Source organism: Anas platyrhynchos, chromosome 9 (assembly GCF_047663525.1).
Source record: "Anas platyrhynchos isolate ZD024472 breed Pekin duck chromosome 9, IASCAAS_PekinDuck_T2T, whole genome shotgun sequence".
In the NCBI taxonomy this organism is placed as follows: Eukaryota; Metazoa; Chordata; class Aves; order Anseriformes; family Anatidae; genus Anas; species Anas platyrhynchos.
In genome coordinates this window covers 11828280-11854499 of record NC_092595.1, presented here as the reverse complement: position 1 = coordinate 11854499, position 26220 = coordinate 11828280, and the positions used below count along the sequence as shown (strand labels likewise).

Genomic DNA, 26220 nt, shown 5'->3' with positions numbered 1-26220 from the left:
TTATTCAGAGCTTAAAGGCAACCTGTTGCCCCCAAGATAACAATAACTTCTGACATATTCAGAACTGAACCATATTGGGTTAAAAACCTCCTTGAATGTTTTATTCAGATATCACACCTCGCTGTCCCCAAGTCACTTCTCTAGCATCAATTGAATTACTCCCAGTTTACACCAGGGAAAAACATTTAAACGCTGCTACACACAATTCAATACATCATCATGCAGATGACGACTTTCTTTCAACAAAACGAGGTTAAGGCTTCGTTCTGAACTATCCAGGAACCCTTCCACTTTAATAGGAGCTGAAGACAGTGGGCTCAGAGCCAACGTTGCAGTTTTCAGAGCAGGTGTTCACTGTCTCCTTCCCCTGACTTCTCACTAGAAAGACTTCAAATCAATACTTGCAATGCGTTTACCAACAGTCAGGTCCTATTTCATGCATTAAAATAATAAAAAGAGCTCATAGCCCTTTCAAGCTGGAGTTTAATACTGCCTGGAAGAAATGCAAGGGGATGACATTTCCATTACCTGATCACTGACTGAATGCCTCTTGCACTTGCAGCACATGCTGCATTTGCAGGCACAACCTAATATTTTTTAGAAAATAATGTGTGTGTATATATATGCATATATATATATACACACACACTGCTTGAGACCTTCCTCCTTAAGATCAGGAGCTAGGTGCTGATAAGATGAATGAATGCTCAGTGTTTCTTGAGCTCCAACTATAGAAACAAATCCTACAGGCAAGAGATAAATCACCCCACTTAACTCCTTGAAAGTTTGCTTAGCACGGAAAAGAGGGAAAACTATGTGCATAAGGGAAAAGGCTTTCACAGGCTGATTAAAAAGCAATCTCAAATCTCTCTGAAGACTTGGAAAACAAAGTATCTCACTTGGCTTCAGTCATTCCATTATTTCTTTCTGAAAATAAACAAGCAATATTGCTTATCCTTTCCATCATCCCTTCTCTCCATAATGCAAATTGCACCTTGTCCTTCACATTCAGTCCTCAGATGCAGAGATCAGCCCCGAGCTCCTGCTTCAGCACAAACCCAGCCATCAGCTCCGGGTGTTCCTGTACAAAGTCCCTCACCTCTCTCCTTCGGGCAAGGCAGAAAGGCTTCGGAGAGATGACAAGCAATGGAGCATCTAATATGCCTTTATGTCAACTATTCTAATACTTGACCCATTAAGAGTCTGCACATTATTTCTAGTTTAGGTTTAGCTACCGTCAGCTTACAGTCTTTTGACTGAAGAGCCTGGCCTGATCTTCTGCCATCTTCAGTGCCCTTCTATACAGGAGTTCATAAACCATGCCCCATCTTTAGGCTGCTCTTGAATGAGGAAGGTGGTTTGAAGGTCTTAAATCACTTTTGGAGATTCTTCAGCTTGGGATCACCTGAACACCCCGTTTCTAGATGTCTTCATGCTTCTCAGTATCATTTTGAAACATGGACACCCGAAACAGCATCAGCCTTACTGTGCCTCACAGAGGGGCTATCTGGCTCGGCATTCCCAGGACCACACAAGCCATTTCCCTCTACCACAGCCTCACACTAGAAGCTTACTTGTTACCTGATCTTAGCCTTAAAGAGATGGTCAGTGCTGCCAGTTTCCGAGGAATTAGCAAACACGACCCACACACCTTTTTCCCAAGCATACCACCTTTCACTTGCCATGTTCCAAGCACAGTCCTCAAATAACAGGAAATCAAATAGTAGCATTCAATCTATCCACAGTTGTTTTTTTTCCTTCCAAGGAACTGAGACTTCTTTGACAACAGTTTCAACCATTTGTGATGTATGGTAAGTCATGAAGTCTTCCCCCCCCCCCCCCATGTTTCTGTAGAAGACTACAAAGTTTTGCTTAGTTTTTACCCTGGGGAATAACAAATAATCAGGAGGCGATGCGCTCCTTTGACACATCCCTTGCTTTGCATGCAGATTGGATATCGGCAGGAACAGCAGGCTTCCCCAGAACATATGTGCAAATATTCAAGAATAGCAAACACCAAGGATAAACATAGTTGGACCAAACAGCTTTGCTGAATAGAAGTGAATGTTTGCAAATGCTGCTTTGCAGTATTTGACCTGCACTAATGAGCTCTCTGTATTCAATAACCTGGTCTTTCAGGCAAAGAAAGCTTTCTGATGAAGGGTGCACACTCCTAGCGTCCCTGTGGGGCTTGAAAAAGGGGTTCTGATGGAGCAGCTGAGACACCACCGGGTTATTATAGGTGCATAGAATTTCCCCAAGCAACCACCTTAAACATATATCCTTGGTGAGATCTGGTATTTACTAATTATTGTCATTCAGATGCATCCACTGAGCCTTAAGACTCTGTTTTCATTAGAACTTGACATTGAACTACATGATTTTTAGCTTTTATAATCTGAACTTGTCTGACTACTATATAAATTAGCAACGTATCCCAAGGATGATCCACTGAAACCTGTGCCAGTTGAAGAACGTTAGTAATTTTGAGGGGGATACTTCCATATTTTCCAAAAGTAAGCAAGAAAACTGAATATTCAGATTCCAAAAGAAAAAAGCCACCCACACAGTGAGCACTAGAAATTTACCTTTACTAGAAGAATAATAGTATTTATCTGAAGGAGCACTGGCTCAGAATAGATGCTGCCAAGATGAATGATTAATGCATATTAATTGTGGTAAAGAGTTTTCAATTTCCAAGTGTTTTTGAATGAAAAATTGGGGATTGCATAAAAAAATCCACTCTTCTTGTTCAAGTGCCTTTTAAATCTGTTTTTTCACTTTCTGAAAGGAAGAATTTGCATTTAAGGGACATTTTTAGGAAAACACATAGTTCAAACTGGAATCAGCTTCTGACTTTTCAATTGCCAATTTATCCCCATAAAAAGGGGGTGGGGTGGGGAAGAAAATGGAAATGGGAAGGATACAATACAGGAAGAACAGTTTGCAGCCAGCTCCAGCATACTAATAAGCAGATGAAGCAACCCAGAAGGATTTCTCTTTGGTAACGTTGGTTTGAAGAACATTAACAACAGTTGCCAAGGAATGAAAGCAACATCTGGCAGGAGAAGTTCGGAACCCAGTTTCATTCATATTCAGCTTTCAGAAATAAAAAGATCAGTGCTGGTCAGAAAAGTGTTTTAGCTTGCCTTTTTTTTTTTTTTTATCTGCATGTATATTTGCAGTGGGGGAAGGTACTTTTTTAGTACAGAAAATAAAGTCTGACTACCAAAAATCGGTCATTTTCCCCAAAAAAATCCACACTGAATACAAACACAAGCCTCAGTCCTCATGCGTCCCACCAGCCGCTGGGTACCCCTGGCTACCTGTAGAAATAACCTGGACCAGTGCATCTCTGGTTTGCAAGGCCCATCCCTTCCAGAACAGCCTCAGGCACCAGAGCCCACCTTACACACACGCTGCTCAGACACAGACCTCCCTGGAAGAGACCACTTACCCAGGCAGCACTCCAACAAGAAACCTGGAGGCATCCTCCTTTCCTACCTTTCAAGAATCCTCTCCAAACTCAGACAGGAAAAAAACTGCCTCGTTTATCAATACGCAAGCTGCAATTTTTAATCTCAGCCTCTCCTCTTTGATTTTACTTCAACAAGTCTCTTTTCCATTAAGTGCCTCATCAGACAACCATAGAAAACGCTGCATAAAAACAACCTACACGCATCTTAGACTTCCTTCAATTTGTCAGCCTCCATTTTAGTTGGAGCTGTTGTTTCTTAACACCCTGCTGAGCTGCAGCTTGCTTAGTTGAGCAGGGGATTCCTCAGTTTTGCCTGGCTCCAAGTGTATTGTGTGGCTGATACTGTTTCTTCCCTTGGAAGGAGCACTTGCTTCTTGGTTGAGAAGAAAACAACAACAAGTTTCCAGGGAAGCTGGCTGGTGAGTTCACTCAATGCCCTCCTTTACCTCTGCAAACGAGCACAAGGTCAGAGAAGGTATTTCAGAGAAGGTATCTGTGTTTTGACTCAGGCATCAGCCCCTTCACTGAACAGCAGCTGGTGCAGCTCTAAGGGTGATTTAGAGATAATTCATGCTTAAATCCACCCCTGGAATCTGAGGTGAAATCCCACTGTCACGACCCATCTGAACTCCCCCTTCCATGGAGAGGGGGAACACCGGTGTAACACAAGGTACCAGCTCTACCCAAAATACTTAACATGGAGACAAACACACTGCCACATTCTGCTTCCACAGAGCAGACTTTGGTGGGGAGGAAGGCTGACGGCTGTCAGAAGAACCCAGATTTGTTTAATGCCCAATGTTCATCATTTCCCTCATAAAAATATTGCATTCCTAATGGCTTGTATACTGATTCCATCTGTAAAATTCCCCTATCCGTTCATTCACAGCGCAGCTGATGAGAACCCAACTGCCTGTATAGAGAGAGCAATAAAGATTCAGGCAAAGGAACAGTCACAACTGCAAGGATCAATCTCCGTGAAGGATGCCAGGTGTCAGCATCCCAACAGCCTCGACAGGACTGTGGGAAGATGGTGTCCCCGCTCCCAGGGCTAAATTTAATCAAGATACAATGCACCATGCAAAGCCTGGCCAAGAATTAGGTCTGTCTGAAACTTGGATTTACTTTGATATCAGTAGCAAGTATTTCCTGTGCAAGGCACAGAAGCTGAAATTGCCCCAGATTTCCTGGTTTGTTTCCATAGAGACTCTTCACTGCTCTGCACAAACCAGTGTTACTTCCTCAGCACAACCTTGGAAGTAAACAGTTGATCAACATAAAGTAAGGTAGTGCCTTGCTTAATTAGCATAAATTGGGAAAACTTCCACTGATAACTGAACTGTAAGGTCCCCAGGCCTGAATTTCATATCTGGAGCAAAAATAAAATAAAATAAATAATTTCAAGTACAGAGCACACAGGGGACAGGAAGCATCAGGAGCTCCACCACCTGAGTAACCTCTCCAAAATACTGCAGAGAAAAAAATGAACCAGAAGGAGCAGAAAGCTGGTTTGAGGCTGGGAAAGTGAGTCAATACCTACACAGAAGGTGAAGCAGCAGCAGCTGCCAGGGCAAGATGAGAGGGGATGGTTCGAAGCAGGAGGATAAGGTTAATACAAAGCTTAGCTCCAACATGTGCCCTAAATTTCTTTTTCTACTTGGTATTTCTCCATAACTAAATGGCTAGATATAAGACCTGCAGACGACAGAGGAACCTGAACATCTGCTAGTTCAGAGCAGGGAGTGCTACATCACTCAGTTAACTGCACCAAGAACACTTCACCCATGGGGAAAATGAATGGGCACGGCTGAAAAAGAAGCTAATCAAGTTGGGATGGATGTGAGCTCTTTTTCACATTTGTATCAAGGAACATTTTTATGCAAACAACTTCTTTGTCATTGTTTTCCTAGTTTTCCTTTCAACAATATCATCCAAACAATGAAGAGGACTAGGAGTATTATGCACAAGTGGCATTCCTTGTGGAGCAGCAACAGCAGCTCTGGGAAGATAATGTAATCCATCAGAGAGGAAACAAGCACTTTGTCCAAGGAAGGTCCAGTGCCAACACTTTGATTGTTCAACTGAATGTTTTTTAAATTAAGTTCTCAAAGAATGTAAGCAGAATATTTATTGCAAACATTACTCAAAATATATTGTTTCTCAAAAAAATGAGGTTTAATAATAAGCATCAATAAACAGTTAAACTTTTTTGGTTAAGACAGGGCCAAAAGCAAAATGAACCCAAAGAAATATAAAGGAATTTTCTCTAAGTTTCCGTGCTTAATTCCATTTGGGTAGCTAACTCACACTTTCAAAGGACTCCAGTCCTCACCACAAAGGGAGGCTCATTTGTTGTGCCTCTCTCCTACAGGAGCACTACATACACCTGCCACAGGATTTAACACCCACAATGAAATATGGATCATTTTATAATTGCAATGAGACCCAGGCTAATCCTCTTACCCTACGCTGAGTTACAAGATAACCTGTTACCTCTGTCTCTCCCTAAGACTGTACTCCGAGTATGTCATAAGAATTAAATTCCCACCCCCAGCCCATGCCTTAGCTGTGTATTGGCTTAAATTCACAGCTTTGCCAACCCTAAGTGGAATCACCAAGGAAGAGTAAAGGAAGAAAGAAATGAATAAGGATCAGAAAAGCCAGTAACTCCCCCAATAAGCACCACAGCTGAGCTAATGCTAGAAGTGTGCATTAAATGAGGAATATCAAACCAATAAAAAGAGATTCCCTGCAGTGGAACATACACGAATCATTTGTAGTATCCTTAAAATCTTACAACCCTGACTTTAGCCAGGATTTTTAAAGCAGGAATCAATACTGTTTCAAAGACTTCAGTCTCCCCATGGTCTCCTCTTGCAAAGCCCCAAGGCATGGGGCCTCTCCCTAGCACATCACTAACCCTCATGCACCAAGGCATGGATTTCATGTCACTGCCAACCCCCAGGCACAGCTCAACCCAGCAGACACCAGAGCACCCTCAGTGTGTTGGCCTCACAGTGGGTCAGGCAGTAGCTTCTCCACACACCTTTGCACATCTGTGGGCACATCAAAGTATTGAAAGAGAATCTAGATTCTAGAAGATTTTTTATCCAGAAGACTTTAAACTGCATTTCACCCTGGTCAGAATAAGCCAGCTGAAACATTCTCTGAATACACAGGTTAGGACCTGAAGAAATTAGAAAAACAGCCTCAGAAATACATTTTATCTTGGATGGGCCCTATTTTGATGTCTTCCTAAAAGGTATGAATACAAAAACTGCTTTTTTTTTTTTTAAATACTTAATGTTTTAAATCAATATTTTTGGTTGGATACCATGGAGAATAGCATATTATAAACACAGCCTGACCAAGCAAAGTACATGGGAAAGATAATGAGTAGCAGAGCAGGTACAAAGAAATTAACAGAGCTGGAATGTCTTTGTAACTTAAGAATGTTCAGTTTCTTTCTTAGAGCATCTATCCCTCCTGAAGGAAGTAGCAGAATACGCAGATTTTATAAGAAAAAACTTTTCAATAGCTCAAGTTTGCAGACATAGCCTTTTAGCTGTAGAACAGTGGCTATATTTAAGAAACAAAAAGGAAACAACCTAGTCTATTTGGAAAGACATCTATTAGTCTGACTTTAATAGCCTCCAGGTCTTTAGAAGATGTTTCAAAGCAAGGTATACTGTGAGTAACCAGAGTCCTAACACATACATTACCTACAGACAGTGTGAATTTGGCCAGCCCAACATCCTTCCCTGTCAGGAGAGGCAAATGAGACACAGGCACCGTAACCTTTACCAAGGCTTTAGGTGGCATTTCCAACAATTACTTCTCATCCTAACATCACAAGTACTCCCTAGCACTGAGAACAGTTGTACGTTGATGACATTTGCAAGCAATGCCAGCTTTGTAGACAGCAGAGGGCTGTAATATCATGCAGGTGTGGATGACTGACTACTCAATTAACAGAACTGCTACCTAAAATCACTCCAAAAATAGTTTAACTTTGAAGTAAAAAATGAATTCTTGTTTTAAGCTACATGCCCATGCTTGGAAGCATTTGAGGAGGAAGAGATGTGAGTCCTGTGGTGACAGAATCACCATAATGAAGACACAAAGGTTACTGTGATCCCAGTGTACTCGAGGGGACACCTGGAAGCGTGGCTGTGCTCAATACCATGCACAAGGCACCTGTGAGATATGCATCTCACAAGGTTGCAAGCAGTTCAAGCACAGTTTAGAAAAGATGAACTCAGAGGGAGAAAGGACTTAGCACAGACTGAGTAATGGAAAGATTACGAGAACTAAAATTGCTGCTCATACTGTTCCCAAAATGTTTTAGAGTAAAAAAGTCTGGAGGGCACTTTCGTTTTTGAAGGACAAGATTGAAGGACATCACCTGAATTCCCCAGGTAACAACCTGCATCACAGTCCTGCAGCCAGTGTGGATGGCCACAGAATGCCTTTTTTTTCTTTTTAAATCTCTCCTTCATTGCAGCTCACTTGAACATCCCATAAAAAGAGGAATTACTACAGTGGAAGAGTGAAATTGATTATGCAGATAGCACTGTCAAATGCAGGAGGGAAAACAAACTAGAAAAAATAGAGCAGAATAAATTGTTTCTGCAATCTCAGAGTGAGTTACTTGTAAAAAATGGAAGATAAGTGAGAAGGGCAAGGTGGTTTTTTCGCTTATTTGTTTTTATTTCTTTTAAAGTTTCCACTGTCCTTTTATATCAAAGATGTACTTATGATCGTACTTTCCTTTTTATTTCCCCTGCACAAACATGAATATCCTGGGAAATCATTGGCAAATTACCCAAAAAGAAAGCTGGAAAAAAACTGTTTAGCTGAGGAACCAATCAATAAGACTGCTCGGAGCAAATGCTTATCTGCATCCTGTTCGAGATTGACACGGGAGGTATTAATATTGTATGTGCTTGTCTAGTGGATAAAATAATCGAGTACCATCAAAATGCAAAGCAGCTCCTGCAACTTTGCTTTCTCCAGCAGTGAAATCTGCTTCTCCATCTGAGTTCCCTTTCTCCTGCAATGCCATCTAGAGGAAACCAGGCAGATGAAGGGAAGGGCAGAGACCAAGGGATGAGAAGGCAGCAGGTACCAGGTGAAGCCAAAATTTCCCCCAGACCTAGCTAATGTAATGGATTAGGCTTTCCAATCTATGAAGCCATGAGAGGCAGGGCAAGCCCTGGCTCGGATGCTTTGCTGGGACTGGCGTAGCAGCTTACACCCGAGCGGTGAGTGACTCAGCAGGAGGATTTCCCACGGCACCTTTCTAAGAACGCACTGCTTCTGTGCTACATGTCTCTGGCTGCCGAAAGGAGATGCAATTCATGAGGATTTCTGCAATTTACATCTGTAAACGAGTGAAAGAAAAGCTTAAACATCCCAGATTTGACAGGAGGAATATAGGAAAGAAAAATCGGGAACTAACGTTTGCAGTGAATTGCAGATGCCTCCAGGCAGACCAGCACAGCACCAGGAGTTTGGCTAAGAAAATCTAGACCCTGATTTTCACCCTCACCTGCGTGCTCCTTGCCAGGACTTTGGGCACTAATTCAGCTCCCTATTAACTCCTTCTCAGAGGTGTCGTTTGTGAAGGACTGAGACTTTGAGGCATCCAGATGACAGCACATCTGCACACCCAGCAATATGCTGTTCTGGCAGCTTCAGCCCTGTTCCGTATGGCATCAGGCACTGCAGTCAGAGTCCCTTAACTCCACAGGGACCAACACGAGAACAAGCAGGATTAAAACTTCAACAATAGGCTTGCCACATGGAATATAGAATAATATTGAAAATGCATCACCCCTTTACTCTAAACAGAATTAAAACTGTTCCTCTCAAATCACAGCTCTCATATACTGTTAGTACAGATGTTCCTACCTGAGGGCTCAAGCTTTATCCTCAGAGTTTCCCCTCACTTAAAAAAAAAAAAGTATCAGTCACTCAGGGTGGGGAACAACAAACAAGACTCTTAGATTTTGGGGAAACAAAATAGTTCAGAACACTTTGTTTTGACAAGCAATGGCTGTATTTTTACCCTTGAAACTTGAAGGACATTTTAAAGTCATAAGTTTGATGAAATCAGCTATAAGGCCATATTAGCACATCTTGATGCTTTTAGTGAATGATCCAACTAAAAGAAAAAATATATTTTATTCAGGTCTGGACATTGCCTGATTTTTTTTTCCAATGACATTTAAGATGTACACTGTTAAAAAGGTGCTTTAAAAATTGTTTTTCCAGCACAAAGTTAAAGAAAAGATAACTTCCAATGGTAAGGAGAAAGGGAAAAATTGAGAGCTCTGGATGCATTGCTCAGACAGATTCCTGCAACTGACAGGAATCTCCATTCTGTATGAAGCCTGTTGTTCGAGACTGGTCTTGCAGGCAGTTTGCTGAAAAGCAGGAAATTTTTACCCTGTATTCCAGGTTGGAATATACCAGTTGCCTACAAAAAAAATAAAAAATCAGTTCTTCCTGAGGTCTATAGCCAATAGCCACACCTTGGCAAGACTCCATTGCAGAGGTACAAGGATGGACGGGATGTTAGAACTGAGATGTAGTTATGGAAATACCATCCTCATATGCAAAAGTGTGGGAGGGCAATGGTCAAACGACACAACAGGCCTGGCCATGCTTAAGGTGCGTGATCACTCTTCCTGCAGGGCTGGTCACATCATATTTCTCACATGTGCACCTCCACCCCCCCTTAGTTATTTTACACCGTAGCAATTCAAACACACACCCCAGACATCAGCTACTTTGGGATCCTTTGCAAGTTTGCAGGAGGGTTGTTCCCCCCTGCTTCACTCCGTTTGACAACATCCTCATTCCTACCTTACCAAACACAAAAAGGGTGGTGGTATATTTTTATTATGATTTTTGAGAAGTCCTTGCATCCTCTCTCTGTCTCAATGTTGGTTTGAGCTGGTGGCATACAAACAGGCACAAGGACATCTCCACGTACAGTATAAGCGCAGATAAAGCTTCTTTCATGAAGCTATTGCCCTGCCATACAGTCCAGGTTGGGAGCACTCCTATACGGAATAAATCATCTCCTTAGCTTGATACCCCAGAGACAGCAAAGGCCAATTTCCATAGCTGCTCTCCAAAACTCACAAATGACTCAATGATCAAAAAGCACAACACATGCACTCAATTCACAGAGCAGCAGCTTTGTATGCCTCGTGCCTGAACAGCCCGACTTCTCCCAAGTGCGCAGAGGAAACCAACACATCTGCTGCCTGCACGAGTGACTCTGCCCCACAGCTCCCCATCAGCCACGGGATTTAAAACCCCTGGGACCCGAACACGAAGCTGCAGCATATTCAGGTACACACTGCAAACTGGCACTGACAGCACCGAGGAGCCCTGAATATTCAGGAACACGAGTACATCGTAGTCAAGTGTGTCACTGTCAGAGGGAGCTGAGATGCTGTATTAATTTGTTCTGTCACAAAACAAGGGAAGTTAAAAATCAAACAACTAATGGGAACGCACCAGAGCCACTGTTTGAAGTGGATAAAACCGGAGCTGATTTTTATCCTTTGTAGAGTGGCTCTCAGAGAATCTCAGATTTGGGACTACATGTCACAGTTTTAATGGCTTTTCTAGAAGACTGTATAAATGTAGGAGAGTTTCAATAAAATACAATAGTTGAGTCAATGAAAAAGAGACAACTGCAGCAAAGCAGTGATTAACCCCCAAGGATGATGGAAAGGTGAGTTTGCTGAGGGCTTAGCAGAGGCATCACCAGCTACTAAGCTGATGAAGGGTGGGCTCTGAGTACCAAGGATTTGCTATGGATTCAGAAGAAAGTGGTTCTCCAAAAGGAGAAAGTTAATCTGCAGGAGCTCTGAGCAGGTTTGCAGCCAGTTGCAATTCCCATGGGGCACAAGAAGCACAGCCAGGCTGGCAGGCACCCACCTCCCCTGGGACCGGCAAGGTTGGAGAGATGCCCTGGCTCTGGGGAAGCTGTCCTTTCTGATAAAGCCTCATCTGCTCCAAAACAGAAGGCTTTATTCCTTCACTGGGAGCGAGAGGGACAGCAAAGAAATGCGAGATAAATCATGCCTGACACTGCTTTTTTAATACATTCCTCCAAGACAGCTAGACCAAAAAATGTCCATGCACTAACCTTGATCCAGAGGTTATTTGTGCTCAATATATTAAAAAATGGTTCATGAACAGTTCATCCTTAGAAAATATCACTTTTGTTGGGCTGCCAACATCAGAGTATGCTTTGCTTTTTTGGCTATGTCAGGACAGAGAGAAGAATGGGGCTGAAGTCAGAGCACAGCTTCCTTTCTGGAAAGCTACTTTAGGAATCAAAGGTCACAATATCATCTCCAGAAAGAAGATGAGGCTCGTATATGCTCCGCTTTTACTACAGGAGCCTGTAGACATGAACTTTCTCTGGTGGCCTGGGCTATACCATTCCTCATGCTCATCAGCAAAGTTTCCAAGTGACTCTCAAAGTAAGCTGGGGGAAAGCATTAACTTTGAAGTATGTCAGCGCCCAGCTTTCAGCAGCTGCTGCGAAGAGGTGCTTGCAGGACAAGTGTCTGTGCAAATCAAGGCCTAGGCAATCCCTGATGACAAAGAGCATTGAACAAGACTTTGCAAGTGACTGAGTAAGAGGACAGGGTATCACAAGTCATGAGTTTAGGGAATTTTTGCCTGTTATTTGCACTCTATTGTGATGTCCCTTGTGGAAATCTTGGCATGTTTTGTAAGCATTTCTATTTCATCTTGAAAATGCTTTCCTCTCCCCACACCACATTAGGTTGGAAAGACACTTCCATTTTAGCACCAGAAAAAAAAAAAAAAAAAAGGAAAAAAAAGTGAGAAAAGCCACTTATTTAAAAGCTGCCCTAAAAAAAAAAAAAAAAAAAAGCAAAAACACCCTGTAGGCATTTTTCTCTTGAGTACTGATGGCTCAGCAGCATTGTCCTGGACGGATATCACTGTAAATCTTCCTCAGGGCTGCTCTTTATATCAGCCCGTTTCCTAGTACCCAGGAACAGCAGCTGATGTAGCTGTACTGTTAAGCTGCTGGAGGTGACAGCGATGTCACTGGGTTGTGGCAGCAGCGGAGGGAGCCCCAGCTTGGTCATTCCAGATCGGTTGTAGGTGTAAATCAACACAAGAAAACCACCAGCCCTGAAGAGTGAGGTTCAGCGCAATGCCAGCATCACCAGCCTAATATCAATCCTCGAGTAGCAGTACAGAGTATTTTTCTTTTAGAGACTACTTAAAAAACACAAGACAGGGTGTTTGTATTCTATGGGTGTGAAATTCAAATGTGAGTAGATAGAAAAATGTCACTAATGCCTTTGCAAACAGTCCCCAAGGCTGAGTTGTTGCACATTCCTGATCAAAAGCAAGCTCCGTGCATAAGAGGTATTCCTTAGGGATTGGAATAAAATGTTTCAGCCATCTCTGATTCAGTGTGCTTTTAATCCCATAGGCACTGCTGTCATTTCGGGAACTGGTAATGGATGAGAGGAGAACCTGTGCTTCATTCTTACGTGGTGGTGGGGAATAAGAAAGGAGCGTTAATTCACCCAGGATGGTTTGTTTATGCTTTAACATTCTCCTTCACCTCATCATCGTTGAGAAGGTTTTGAATATTTCCCTCAAACACCTTCTTCCCATAGTGATTGTTCTGGACAGAAAATACATTCTTATTGTAGTAACACAGCAAACTGTTACACCTCCAATCCCTCACAGCTCCCAAGCCATCTTGGGCATTCGGTTGTAAGGAAGGGCAGCGTGTCCTTGAGCACAAAGACTGGGCGGGGTGCAAACAAATAAAGCAAGATGCAACATTGCTCCTGTTCAAGCTAAAACATAGCAGGGGATTCTCTCATTTTGGGTATGCCTGAAACATTTCAGGAGATAATTGATGTCTCCATATTAGCAGTTTAGTTCAGAGCAGGGGGATGCTTTGGAAGCAAGTCTCCCACCCACCCTTTGTTACAATGCTTTGCTCTGTATCATGGAGCAGCCTAAATGCAAGAACACATTTCAACACATTTCCTTCCAAAGGAGACTGCAAGGTGCTCTCCTGGTGGGCACCAGTGTGATCCAGCTGCTTGCATGTCCCTGGGACAAGGTTAGAGCTGGCAGAGTGACTCCTGGACAAACTGACATCCATATCGCATAGACATCAGCTTCTCAGCACCACTTTGCTCTACAGACCTGGTCCCGCTGCTGTGTCTTCCAGACAGAGGGGAAAGAGTAAGTGGGATTAACCTGAGTCCCCATGAGGTTGGATAATGCTCTGTGGGAAACTGCCACTGGCAAATGGCTGAAACACCACCTCCATGTGGCCATTACCAGTCCTGGAGATCAGCTATCCACCAAACAATCTGACTCTCCCAATCTGTTCAGAGTTAAACCTTGTGTAAGACTTGCCTTAAAGATTTGGGACAAAGCACTTGTATTATGTGTTTACATCAGGATCCTGTGAAACTTAAATTTCACACTCAGAGCTCGTGCCAATAACTAATAAACCAAAATACTTTCAGTCCATGTCTGTGTGGTAGGAATGTACCGGGGTGCATTTCAGTAAGTAGCAGCCTTGTAAATGAAGGAACGGGAGCTCATTTCTTCTAACTAGAGGCAACAGGACAAACCCTTAAAATGACTGTTTATTATCAGCCCTATGTGCTATTAGAACAAATTGCCCATTGAAAGAGTCACACACACACAGAGTTTTATCACTTCCTAATGTTGCTCTCTGAGGCTGGAGTGTGCTTGCCCTTGTTAATGGATATAACAGAGCTTTAGGGTACGTCCTGCTGTTCAAACAGAAGAATTAGCAGTTTGCAATAGAAACCCATTACCCAAAGCCGTGGTCTCTCTCTGCAGGTCATCTCTCGATGATGCTATAACTAGACTGAGCTTGAGAACCTCCCTGTGGGATAAGTGCTCTTAAAGCCTGCTGACTCCAGGGGAAGCTGGGGACAGTCGGTGTCCCCAGGTGTCTCACCTTTGCCACCTTCCAGGGTGGCTTCACTTAGGTCTTACAGGTGCCATCATGCTGAAGGATCCCTCGCTGCGTTCACCATGCAAAACATTTCACAAACACAGACATTTCCTGCCTTCAAAATGAAAAATTAAAAAAAAAAATGGATCAGCAAGAGATTTACCAACAGAATAGGCAGGGATATGGGGGAAGAGGACATAGCACAGCACCAGCGCTGACGATGGAGGCACCACACGTCTCAAGGGCAGAAACAAGCTGGCTCCCTGGGGCTGACAGTGCAAGATCCACACACCACTGCCAGTAACTGGCTCTTGACCATTTCTCACCAGCTTGGCATCCAAGCCAGAACACTCAGGATACCCCACCAACCTGAAGTTCAAAAGGAAGAAAACAGGCTTGTCTTTACCTATGCAGTGAGATTCTCTTGGTTTGCTCAGCTCAGGAAAGGACATTAACATTATCTCTGAATCATTCAAAAAAAAAAAAAATTAGTGGAATACAAGCAGCTCAGCTAACTGCCATCAGCTGAGCTATGAAAGCAGAAATTTAGCTCAGCCTAAGGGTAGCATATATAATAGAAAGCAGACTTTTTTTTCTGTGATATAATTCAGATAGTCTTAATGGATTTTTTCCCTTTTTACTTTTAAACAGCTGCAGCAAAGTAACTCGCAATTATCATATCTTCAATTAAACACACTGTGGAGCTTTTGGGGGACCTAGCGTGAAAATGTTGTCTGGAAAAAAAATATTACAAGCTGTTAAGTGTTAGTGGTAAGTTAATTAAGTGAAGATTACCAGATTGTCACAAACTGGTATGGGATTCCCAGATTCTCTACCCCCGACAGGTCTCTGGCTGATGATGAAGGTAATACAAAAGAGGAAGAATCAAGGGCTGGTGTACCTGGAGAGCTCATGTCATATCAGATGTCACGTGTGCTGGTGCACTTGATCTTCTGTTGCACTTAGTGAAGAGAAATCTATGTCCTGAACAAGCAGTATATGGTAAAAGAAAGGGAAAATGGAAGAGTTTTATGCAATCAGAAATGAATTCCTGACCATTTTCTGACCCCACAGCAGTGAGACTGGTGTCAATGTTTAAATAGATTAAAATTTCTTTATGATCAGTCCCTACAAGATCCTTTCTATACACCACTTCAGGTTGGCTAATCTAAAGAAAGTAATTGAATGCATTTCAGCGTACTGCACTCAGTGTTCATGTACTTCCAATTCCTAGCCATCTTCTGAAGGCAGCAGTTTATGAATAAATAAAGCAGAAAAGTGCTTACGAAACCTGAGCATAAAGAAACCGCCCTGTTTAAGGCTGGAGTATTCCTGTGTCAGTAACAGCCCCTGAGAATCCAGACAGGAAGAGCCATGCCTCTGACACCTCTCAGGGTCTTTAAAGAAAATAGAAAATAAAATCTCCCCAAGCCTCCACCTCTTCCCCAGACTACCTGCATGGAGACCAGGGGGAACCAGCAGGAAGGGCTTTATCACTTGCACATGGAGGTTATGCAGCCTGCCTCTGCCTTTGAGATCTGCCCGTTTAGGAGGATGCACGGAGATATGTTTTATGACAAGAAAACCAGTCCCCAAGAGAGTGCCCCAGCTCTCCTTGAAAGGCCTGAAGAGATTCCTTGTTGTACACCGTGCAGTTGCTCAGCAAAAATGTTTGGGCTTTAATGAAAAACTAAGGTGAAAAAAAAAGTATAAAGCTGTCAAACAAACTAGCTATCTAAAGGATCTAGCCAAAAGGAACAAGCCTATTAAAGGAATCGTTTTCTGCACCAGTATGTCACTGCACTATACTCTGTGCATAATGATGACTTAAATCCAGCCATCCCATGCATTATTAATAGGACCAGCCAACCTCAAGTCCCCATGCAGCCCTAAAGCAGATATATTATATATTCCCACCAGGAAATGGGCAACCATCCGTTTTCAGCAATAGACTACGCAGGTAAGTCAATGCCTCTTTCAAGCTGGCTTTGTTCTGGTGTGATCAACAAGGCTGCTCGCCCCCATCCCCCAAACAGCCTTTACCATCAACCTGCAGCAATATTTTCACAACTCTCCACAAGGTGTGCAAGTTTATCCTTATCAGGACAAACAAAATCTTGCATAGTTGCTGAAACACACTGGGAACAGAGCAACATAAGCAAAGCAGTGGCAGAAAAGCAAGAGGTAGTGGGGAGACAGGACAAGAAGATTAAGGATGGGAGAAGGGTGAGGAAGAATGAGTTACACTGATATTGCTGCTGAGGGTAGTGGAAGAGTCTGTATGCCCTTCTTGCATCTGCCATGGCTAGGAGCGAGTTATCAAATAGAAGAACATGCCAATTTACCAGCTTAGAGTTCATCACTCATATTGGAGCTCTTGAGCACTTCTCACATACTCCTGTACAAAACAGTGCCCTATCCTCTTCACAGTCTCCCTGTGTTATGGAGTGATCCATCCCATGTCAAGCATGATTACCAAACAAGTCAAAATAACAGGGCTGCTAAGCCTAAACGCTTCAGCAGCAATCCAAGGAAGCGCCCACAAATTATATGGTGGGAGAGTATCTGCTATGAAAATGTTTGGCTGGGGATTTAAAGAGGCAAGCAATAACAGAAGCATGATGATGCTTTGCTTAAAAAAAATAAAATAATAGTAATAACAACAACACATGAGGAAAGGAGGAGAAGTCCAAATAATAACGCCTTGATATTTAAAAGTGCATTCTTCCAGCACCAAGAGGAGAGGAAGCAGAGATGAGACACCAGTGCTGGAGAGCACGGGGAAGTTTACAGCCCCGCTTGGCTCTGACTGCTGTCAGAGGAGTGGTACGGCACATCGGGTACGTGTTACAGCTTTTTCTAACAGAAACAACATGTCTGAGAGACAAAGATATTAAGCCAGCTGGTTGTGAAGGTAGCCCCTTGGGCTCTGGTTTGTTGCTGGGAAGCCTGGAGTACTTGACATTTCTTATCATTAGAAACGAGCCCTAAAGGTTTCCTGCTCACAGGAGGAGGCCCAGCAAGCAGATGAGGAGATTCTCTGAGAGATGCTCCGTGTCGTGCAGTTTGGTGGAGGAGTGAGACACTTAATGTGATAGTTATCAATACTTGCAAGTATACTTAAGATAAAAGTTAATTAGTTCCAACTTCAGTCCTTCCCTTCAGGTGATAATCCTTTTTTTTTTTTAATCAGTCTGTAAAGGACAGCAAAAATCTAGCCCCAAATCAGACTGCTTGAAAACCTGAAGTAATTCCCTCAGTGACATCCTCCACCAAATCCTGAACTTCCTCTTCATGGTTTTAAATTACAGCCTGAAATATAGCTTTCTGCATCCCTCCCCCACAGCACAGCAAATACCCCACTGCAGTGTTACAGGGGGTTGGAGGAGTGATTCCAAACAGGCTGCTTTCAGTATCAACAGCCTAAAGATGTTATTAGCAAATTACCTGAACAATATACTGCTGCTGAACCACAATGCGTTGCAAAGCACTGAGTCATGCCAACAAATTAATCAAATTCATTTTAAATTACCGATTTTCAAACTAAGCTCCAGCATAGCCTGAGTTTTTTTGTGAGCTAATGTAACCTCCCACACACATAACCTGCTTCACTCATGGTTTCACCTTGTGCTTTGCATGAGGGAGGGGTAAAACCTGAAAGCTGGGGGTCACACAGGTTGAGACTCCAAGTTTTGGAACAAGAAACCAGCAAGTATCATAGTAATATTTAAAGAGACACTTTCCTCACCCAAGCTCCCTGTTCAAAAGATGTGCTTTTTTGGGTCTTAGTTCAGATGGTCACTGATGACAGGGGTTAACCTGCAAAGGATTTAGAACACTGCTTGCCAGGGCATAATAGTAAAATCATCAAAAGCAAACATTTAAAGGAAATAGCTACATGCACCACTGAAATGAGCTACTTTGCAGGCATCTTGAGGTTTACTGCAGGGATCTTAAATCTTGGAAATTCACCTTATCTTAAGTGTATTTTTTTACTTGAATGCTAGACAAAAGAAAAAGAGGACTGTCTTGGTTCTGCTCCCCCCCCTTGTCTTGCTTTTTGGTCCAAGAGGAAACTCTCGTACACATGGAGTGTCCATATAGAGAAGAAACCCACCCTTTTGAGGATTTTTCATCCATATTTTTGCTGTCCCATCAGCCTCCTGGCTAAGTCTCAGGAATTTCAGGAGATGGAAAAAGCTTTGGTGCAAAGGCAGAGACTGCTCTAGGAAGAGCTTTGCCCTGAAATGCATCAGCCTCTTCTCTTTAACACACCATGCAAGCACTGAGCTGTGCTTGCATGGTGCATTAAAGTCCATCTCCTCAGCCCTATTCCTAGCTCAAGCAGATAAAGAGATCTTAACATAAAAGCTTGGTCTCTGCCCTGAAACTACATTTTGAGACTTCAGCCATGCTGTAGAAAAGGCAACAAGCATCAGGGAAGACAGTGGGCTGAATACAAAAGATGGGAAGGACTGAGCAGATACTTTGCTGAGTCCCAGTCAGGACATCTAAGACAAAGCTTTACAATAAAGATCCTGCTCATTTGTCGTGAACACTGCAGGCACAGGAAGGAAATTTCAGTATCTAATCCAAAGTTCAGGGGGACAGAATTCATTGGGGTTTGAATGGTACCCTGGGAACAGAAACAGCCTGTACCAAGAAGACACCGTGACAATTCAGACGGAGCACAAGCACAGAAAGCCAAGAGGAAATAGGACAGATCAGATAAGAGCTATATGACTGAATTTAAGAAGAGATTGGACTGTGCGCTTAGTCACATGGTCTGAACTTTTGGGTAGACCTGTGCGGTGTCAAGAGTTGGACTTGATGATCCTTAAGGGTCCCTTCCAACTCAGAATATTCTATGATTCTATTAACCCTGCTCCAGCTAGAATTGCCCCCTAACACTGCAACACACTGTGTTCCTCACAGGTTTTGAGGGTGAGCACAAAACAGGGAACAGGCTACGGGGACCCTTCTGCTCAGGTGCAAGGAGCAGGTTGTTTCAACGTACATCATTGCTCTTAAAACATCCCTGGTGGTCCCAGGAGCAGAAGCTCATTGCAACGTACTCCAAAGTTTCAGATCTAAACCAGAGTCACACATCAAGGTGCAGGAATTACATGCCAGACTTGATTCCTGTCTGATCAAGAAGGCAGAATAACAAAGCCAGCCTTCTTCAGTACTGCCACCAGCTGTACCTCTAGCACACCTGCTGGAATTCACTGGCATTTGTTCTTTCCCTGCTTTAGGCTTTATTCCTCCCACATTTCTTTGGCTTCAGCAGAAATCAAGTCCTTGGTAGCGATGCTACATCAGACTGTGTGCCTTTCAGGAAAAGGCATGCCAGCATGGTGGAGTGCCATGTTGTGAAAAGAGGAGTTTTGGTGCTTTAGGGTCACTGCAACCAATTACACCATCATATTTTTTCACTGATTGCACCCTTGACACTGAAACAGGGATTGGTTTCACCCTCCTGCAACATCACTTGTATTCCACCAGGACCTTTCCGAGCCAGGGATGTACACAGCATCTCTGTATTAGAGAAGTTTGCGTAGTGCTGCGCACACTGAGCTGCTCTAAGTCATTGCTGGGGGTTTCCATCTAATCCACATCGCTGATGCAGTCTGGGAAATAGTAAATGAGACTGACAAAGAATTAGGAAAAACACCATCCAGGGAAACACTGGCTCCAGCTTAGCATTTCTAATTTCTCTTTTCATCTTAATGGGAGCAGAGGGAAAAAGGAGGCTCTCATTTCCCACACCCTTCCCAATTACAATGAGATTCTCGCAGTGCCTGAAAGATCTCAGCCTGCATTATTAGAAAAACCAAGCAAGGATCAGTACAACAGCTCCTAACGCAGTTATCTCAGGTGAAGGTTGGGATTTCAGCTGCAGATAACAAAGCACCAGAGAAGACATTTCAGCCACAGTCTCCAAGCACAGACTTGCTCCTCAGAACTGTCCCAAAATCACTATGCCAGCAGGAAAAGGCTCTGGACAACTGTCCACAGACATGGAAACACACGGTAAATGCTGGTGTGTCACAGGAGGGAGAAGCAGCAGCAGGTCGGCTATGCCAGCACATGAGCTGGAAGCCACGATCCCACATCTGCTTCTGCAGCATGCTGCCCCCTCTCCTGCCCTGCTGAAGGACTTCTTCCAACAGTACAAGAAATGGCCCAGGCCACCCAGCCAGGGGACTCACAGCTCTCACCCACTGCAAACAATCTCCCATGGTCAGAGGGAGAAAATGTATAATTTTGGGGCACATTAAGAGGAGGGAAAAGAATCAGCCCTAGGCTGCACCTTCAAGCAGAGGCTGAGCTTTCCCCCATCGCAGGGAACCTCAGCACATTTCCTTTGCCCAGCGGTCAGCCCAGCTGCCTCACTTGGTACTCGCTCTGGATCAAACAGCTTGCCACCAGGTTGCACTTGGAGGGCAGCTCAGGGCTGGAAGCATTTAGCATCTACCACACCTACCGAGCAGGGCTGGCTAGGGGCTATTTTCGCTACACACTCCACATGCTGCTTTGTGCAGCCACATGCCCTACATATCCTAGCATTGGAGGGTTTTCAGCATCCACACAGAAACCTCCCTGCAATTCTCAGCCTAAATACATTCACAATTTTATACTGACCCAAAACACTTCTCCAAGGGGCTCCTCTTACCTTCAGATGACCCAGTTCAGCAGCAGAGCTCTCAGGTGCGTGGGGACACAGCCAGGCTGTACAGCACGAGATATATTTTGCCAGTAGAATCATAACACATCCTGCAGGTCTCAGTAAAACATCCTCACCAGCCAAGTCCAGAATCCAGAGAGGAGACCAGGCAGCACAACCACCCTTCAGGGGAAGAGGATAAGCTCCCTCCCAGGGCTTTAAGACTCAGAGCTCACCAAGTGTGATTGAGAACAGGTGAGGAAGCAGAGCCAGGTGTGCTCACAATCCCCCACTCACACTAAAACAGACATGATGCTACTTTTTTTTTTTTTTTCCTTCCAAAGGTTTCTGGCCTTTCAATGACTGCTTTTGAAATAAATCAAGCATTTGAGCAGGCTTGAATGTGCAGATCTGTTGGACTGTATTGGACATGCCTGAAAGCACAGTAAGGACAGGCTGCAACTAGTTTTCTACATTGCATTGTGTGGGGTTAACGCAGGGCAAAGGAGATGTTAGTATGCACTGGTCTACAGAAAAGAAAGCATACGATCAAATTTAGCAGCTGCTTTGATTCTTGACACTCGCTTTTCTAAGAAGAAATCAGCAATCTGTGCTTATTCTCCCTGCAGACAGATAAATGGCTATTTCTTTTATGAGTAACTTTAAGTTTCTTTTAAAGGTAGAGCTGAAGAAAGCCTACAAGAGCCACAATAGCCTTGGCTATTTTCACAGCGTAGACAACTACACCCATAACTCCCAACTAGCCCCTGCACTTCTTTACTCTAAAACCTTAATTTGAGTCCCTCTTCTAATCTTGCCTTTTAAACATCAAGTTGTACTTCTAAATATTCAGCCCTGACCTCAGGCTCAACCCCCAGGCTCACCTGAAATAAAGGCCAGTAAACTAGCACCACTCAGCACCCCAACTGCCTGCTATTTAACTGTGTGCACCTGGAACACACCAGCACAAATTCCCCGTGCTACCATCGACATTAAAACTAACCTACTGATTATTTTTTTCCTTAACTGAATCACCTGCCACATTTTCTGAAGAGGGTTTAACATTTTTATTTTGAAAACTATTTACAGAAAGGCAGGGATTTTTCCTCTTCCACAGTTTACCAAATCAGCGCCTAACATGTAGTTACAGATACCTTACAAAACTACTTTTCTGTACTGGGAATTTTAATGCTGTTGTCCTTCTAGATCTCTACCCTTTTCTATTATACAAGAAACTTTGGATGATTTTTGCACCACAATAAAAAGGTAGTGCTGTGAAGGAAATCTGTAGGGGAGTTATTCTGGATTTACATCAGTGTGAAACAGATCAAGCTCTGACCCATTAATACTGGGGAGCAAATGCCACCCGTTAGCATTAAAATGAGGCAGAATAGAGTGAACAGAGTAGGGTACGTACAGGTCTATAAAGCATTTTAACAAGATCACCCTACCTGTAAGGCCAGAAAGAAAGAAAAACTATGTCCATAGGCTGAATTTGCAAATAATCCTTGCCCACTGATGTACAGTTACTGGAATTTGTGCAGTTAATTGATAAATTAGCTTCCTATTGGGATTTTGTCAGTGATTTAAGGGTAAAATAAATATCTGGCAAGTCCTGGCAATGACTTAAGAGGTGATAATGTTCAGCTGACAAGAAGGAAAAAAGCACTACCTAACAACAGTAACAGCAAAAAGCGACAGTATCACAGACTACACATCCTTGGAAAGAAAACAAAGGATAGTCTGCAATTACAATCCTAGTCCAAATTAGTGTCCTTGCCAACACAGCGCCAAGCTGTACGTGTTGCACAGGCCCAGTGCTCGGATACTCCTGGCTGTACCATTGAGGTGTGATGCTCCACATCTCAATACAAGAAGAGTAAAGTTTTCAGTTGCTGGGACAATGCCCAGGGTTTGTAACACAGAGGTAGCATCAGGAAAGAAAGGAGCTTCAGATTTAGTGGGAGAGAGGTGAGTGAGGATCTTAAAGAGAGATGCTGTGCTCATGACGCCATGGCCTCAGCATCGCCCTGTGCCATGTGGGTACTGTGCAGACAGGACCCAAACCACCCCCAGATATTGCAGTGATTAAGTACCCACCCAGGTCCTTCAATGACAGGAAAAGCCTTTCCTTTTGAACTAAGAGGTCCCAGATTCAATATATAATCCTATTTTTCTATATTTTTTACTCCTTTGTGGCCTATCCTCACAGCCCCACAGATGCGCTACACTGCAGATGCAGCCACCATGTGCATGGTTCCCCCACACACTGCTCATCACACCGTTGGCTCTCCCACCAGTACCGGCTTACATGGATCAGGGCCAAGCAGAAATCTCCAGCCCTGACCTTGCAAAGCAGACGGACAGTTTTGCCCCATCCCCACTAGCAGGGTGCATCAGAGCATCCTTCTGAGTACATCAGGAGGCATAACAGCATACGGGAGGCTGGTTTCCAGACCTCTTCCAGAGGTTACTTCCCCAAATGCTGCTTCTGCTGATTCATCCCCTACCAACTCTGCTGACTTCCTGTAAACGCCTGACCCGGGAGCATAAATTACCATTAAGGCTGACAAGGATATACCCTCCGCGCCAGTAACTCACGCGGCTGCTGTTTCTGAGCACAAAAGAACATCCCTTTTGCTTTGGGACAGTGAGAACACCATTTGGGATTATTAATGTGAGCATCTCTCGCTGACACTAACGAGGCTGGTGTGCTCCTGACACAGGCAAACAGCCATCCTCACGCCACGGGGTTTGGGCACGGTGCGGCAACCATCGTCCTCTGGGGGAAGAGTGATTTGTGGCAAAGGGTTTATTTCTTAATGCCTTCATTCTCAGCACAAACCTTTAAATGGTGTTACTCATCCCTCGTGCTACACAAGATAACCCAGAAAACGGCCACTGCTGCTAGGCAGGACGGAAATTATAAGGGCTATCAAATCCATCCCAAGGCTTCAGGAGCTGATCACCAGATGGAGGCGGAAGGAAACCTCTCCTCCGCGACAGTTTTACCGCAGTAAGGTGTGGACTGAGCTGATCTCTGAGCATGGGAAGGCAGGGATGGAGCTAGGTTTTCAAACACGAGGTGTGGCCATGGCTAAAAGAGAGCAGTTGCACTAAATAGTTACAGGAGCCCCTGTGAAGACAAGCAAAGTGCAGTGTCTTCTTCCTTCCTAAAGTAAATTTCCGCAATGCTCCACCTATCATAAAGCAATCATATAATTCAAGGTTAATGCTTCGAGACACTCTTAAAGGTACAAACTTGTTATAATGTGCAGTACTTTAATTACATCTAAAATTATTCCCAGCATTTTTACTTTGGCACTGAAACATCTGTTTGCATCCGCAACGAGCCTCTCTTATCCCACAGCAAATTGCATAATGTTTTCATTAGCACCATCTAGCAAATGACAAGACAATATTCCAGTAATGTTTCTCTCGCTAACAGATGTGATCTCGTCGAAATCTCTCCCTTTGGTTCTCTTTACCTTCTTGCTCCCCTGGAATGAGGATATAGAAACAGAGGAGAATAAAACATCACAATAAAAGGGAAGTTAAACAGCCTTATTACAACCAACCTAGAGCAGCAAATGACTTGAGGTCTGCAGAAAGGGAGTGCACACATTGTTTGCACTTACTGTAGATGAGATGACCACCAACGTGCCTCCTAACTCAAAAACTTTATTTTAAGTGATGTAAATGTTGTCACTTTTAAGTAAGATGACTGGCTGCTTTACAAGGCTGGTCTCTGTGTAGACTCAGTCACATCTTGCCAAGTACATTTCCTCTTCCAGTCTGATTTCTCAGCTATGGGATCTTGAAATTTTGCCAAAGGACAGCACGACTGTCCTGAGTATTCCTCACCCAAAGCCTTCATTCTCCAGCAGTATCCCACAAGGTCTGGTGAGCTCTCCCATGCTCCCATGTCCTCTCATCCTGTCCCCATGCTGCCCAGCCCCAACAGCCTTTTGTAAAAATGCTGCACGTAGCAGAGACATTTCGGGGAAAACGTGAGAGTGGATAAAAGGCAGGGAATGAAAGCAGGGAATGAAGCTCATCTCTAATCACGCAGATGTAACCGGAGTAAGCCACCGATGAAATAAGACAATACGGATGCAAGTGTCTGGAGGCTGGGGTAGGGAGTCTCGGTGTAAGCACACAGAGACTGCTGTCAAAAGCAGCAGGAAAATAATTCTTTTCTTTCTTACATTGTTTATAGTCTATTTTCTAGCACTACCCAGAATTAACGGAATAAATCTTGCAACCCATCTTCAACAGAGTTATGTTTGGTGCCAGGATCTTTTATATAGCTTCCTGTTCCTCTCTTCTCCCTCCCCTATTAAGCAAAGGCAATTCACCTACACAAGAAACCCTGATGATGCAGTAAAAACTAACTTTATGTCTCTGATCGAACACTCACAGCATTCCTGAAATCACTGCATAGCAGTTCCACAGCTGTAAGAAATCCTTTTTTATTCTTCTCACTTAGCTTGGACTATATCAAGACTTGTTTTCCTGAAGCTGTTATGTTTAATTTGCTGGGGAACCCCTTAAGTGAGAAGGTCAGATTTATTGCAGGAGCTGCAGTGAGGTGTGAGTACCTCTTCCTCTGCTATTGTGTCTCAGAATTGTCCTTCAGGGATCACTCCAAAAGGACTCACCACCCTATTGCCAGTTTCTGATCCTGAACAATGTGTTTTAGGTGACTTGATGGTCCCTGATGATGAGGCCAATAATGGTTCACAGATTGCTAGACTGAGCCTGACGGGAATTTTTGTACTACTGACATTTTCTGCATCTCATGCAAAGGTTATCTGCCTGAAAATATCTCCATTGTGTGTTTTAGTGTATAAGAATGCATGAAATTGCACTGAAAAATCATGTAGCTGTCACAATAATAAACGTTTGTTTCATTTAAATCTTTTCACTTTTTTTTTTAGCCTTTAGAACTCACTTTTTAAATCTTCTCTCCCTAATCTTGAAGGCTACAAAACAAACAAAAGCTGAAAATCTCCTCTAGTCAAGTGTGAAATTAAAGAAAAATACCTC

General features: G+C 43.5%; 1 long non-coding RNA gene across 2 annotated transcripts in view; it reads right to left on the bottom strand.

Annotated features, from left to right (window-relative positions):
- The window catches only part of LOC113844521 (uncharacterized), an 87509-nt gene extending 65563 nt beyond the window's left edge, over window positions 1-21946 (bottom strand). For both annotated transcript variants that reach the window (XR_005268067.2, XR_011811272.1), the window contains exon 1: window positions 21181-21946. This is a non-coding gene — a long non-coding RNA (uncharacterized lncRNA). The remainder of the gene's footprint in view (window positions 1-21180) is intronic.
- Window positions 21947-26220: the final 4274 nt, after the last annotated feature.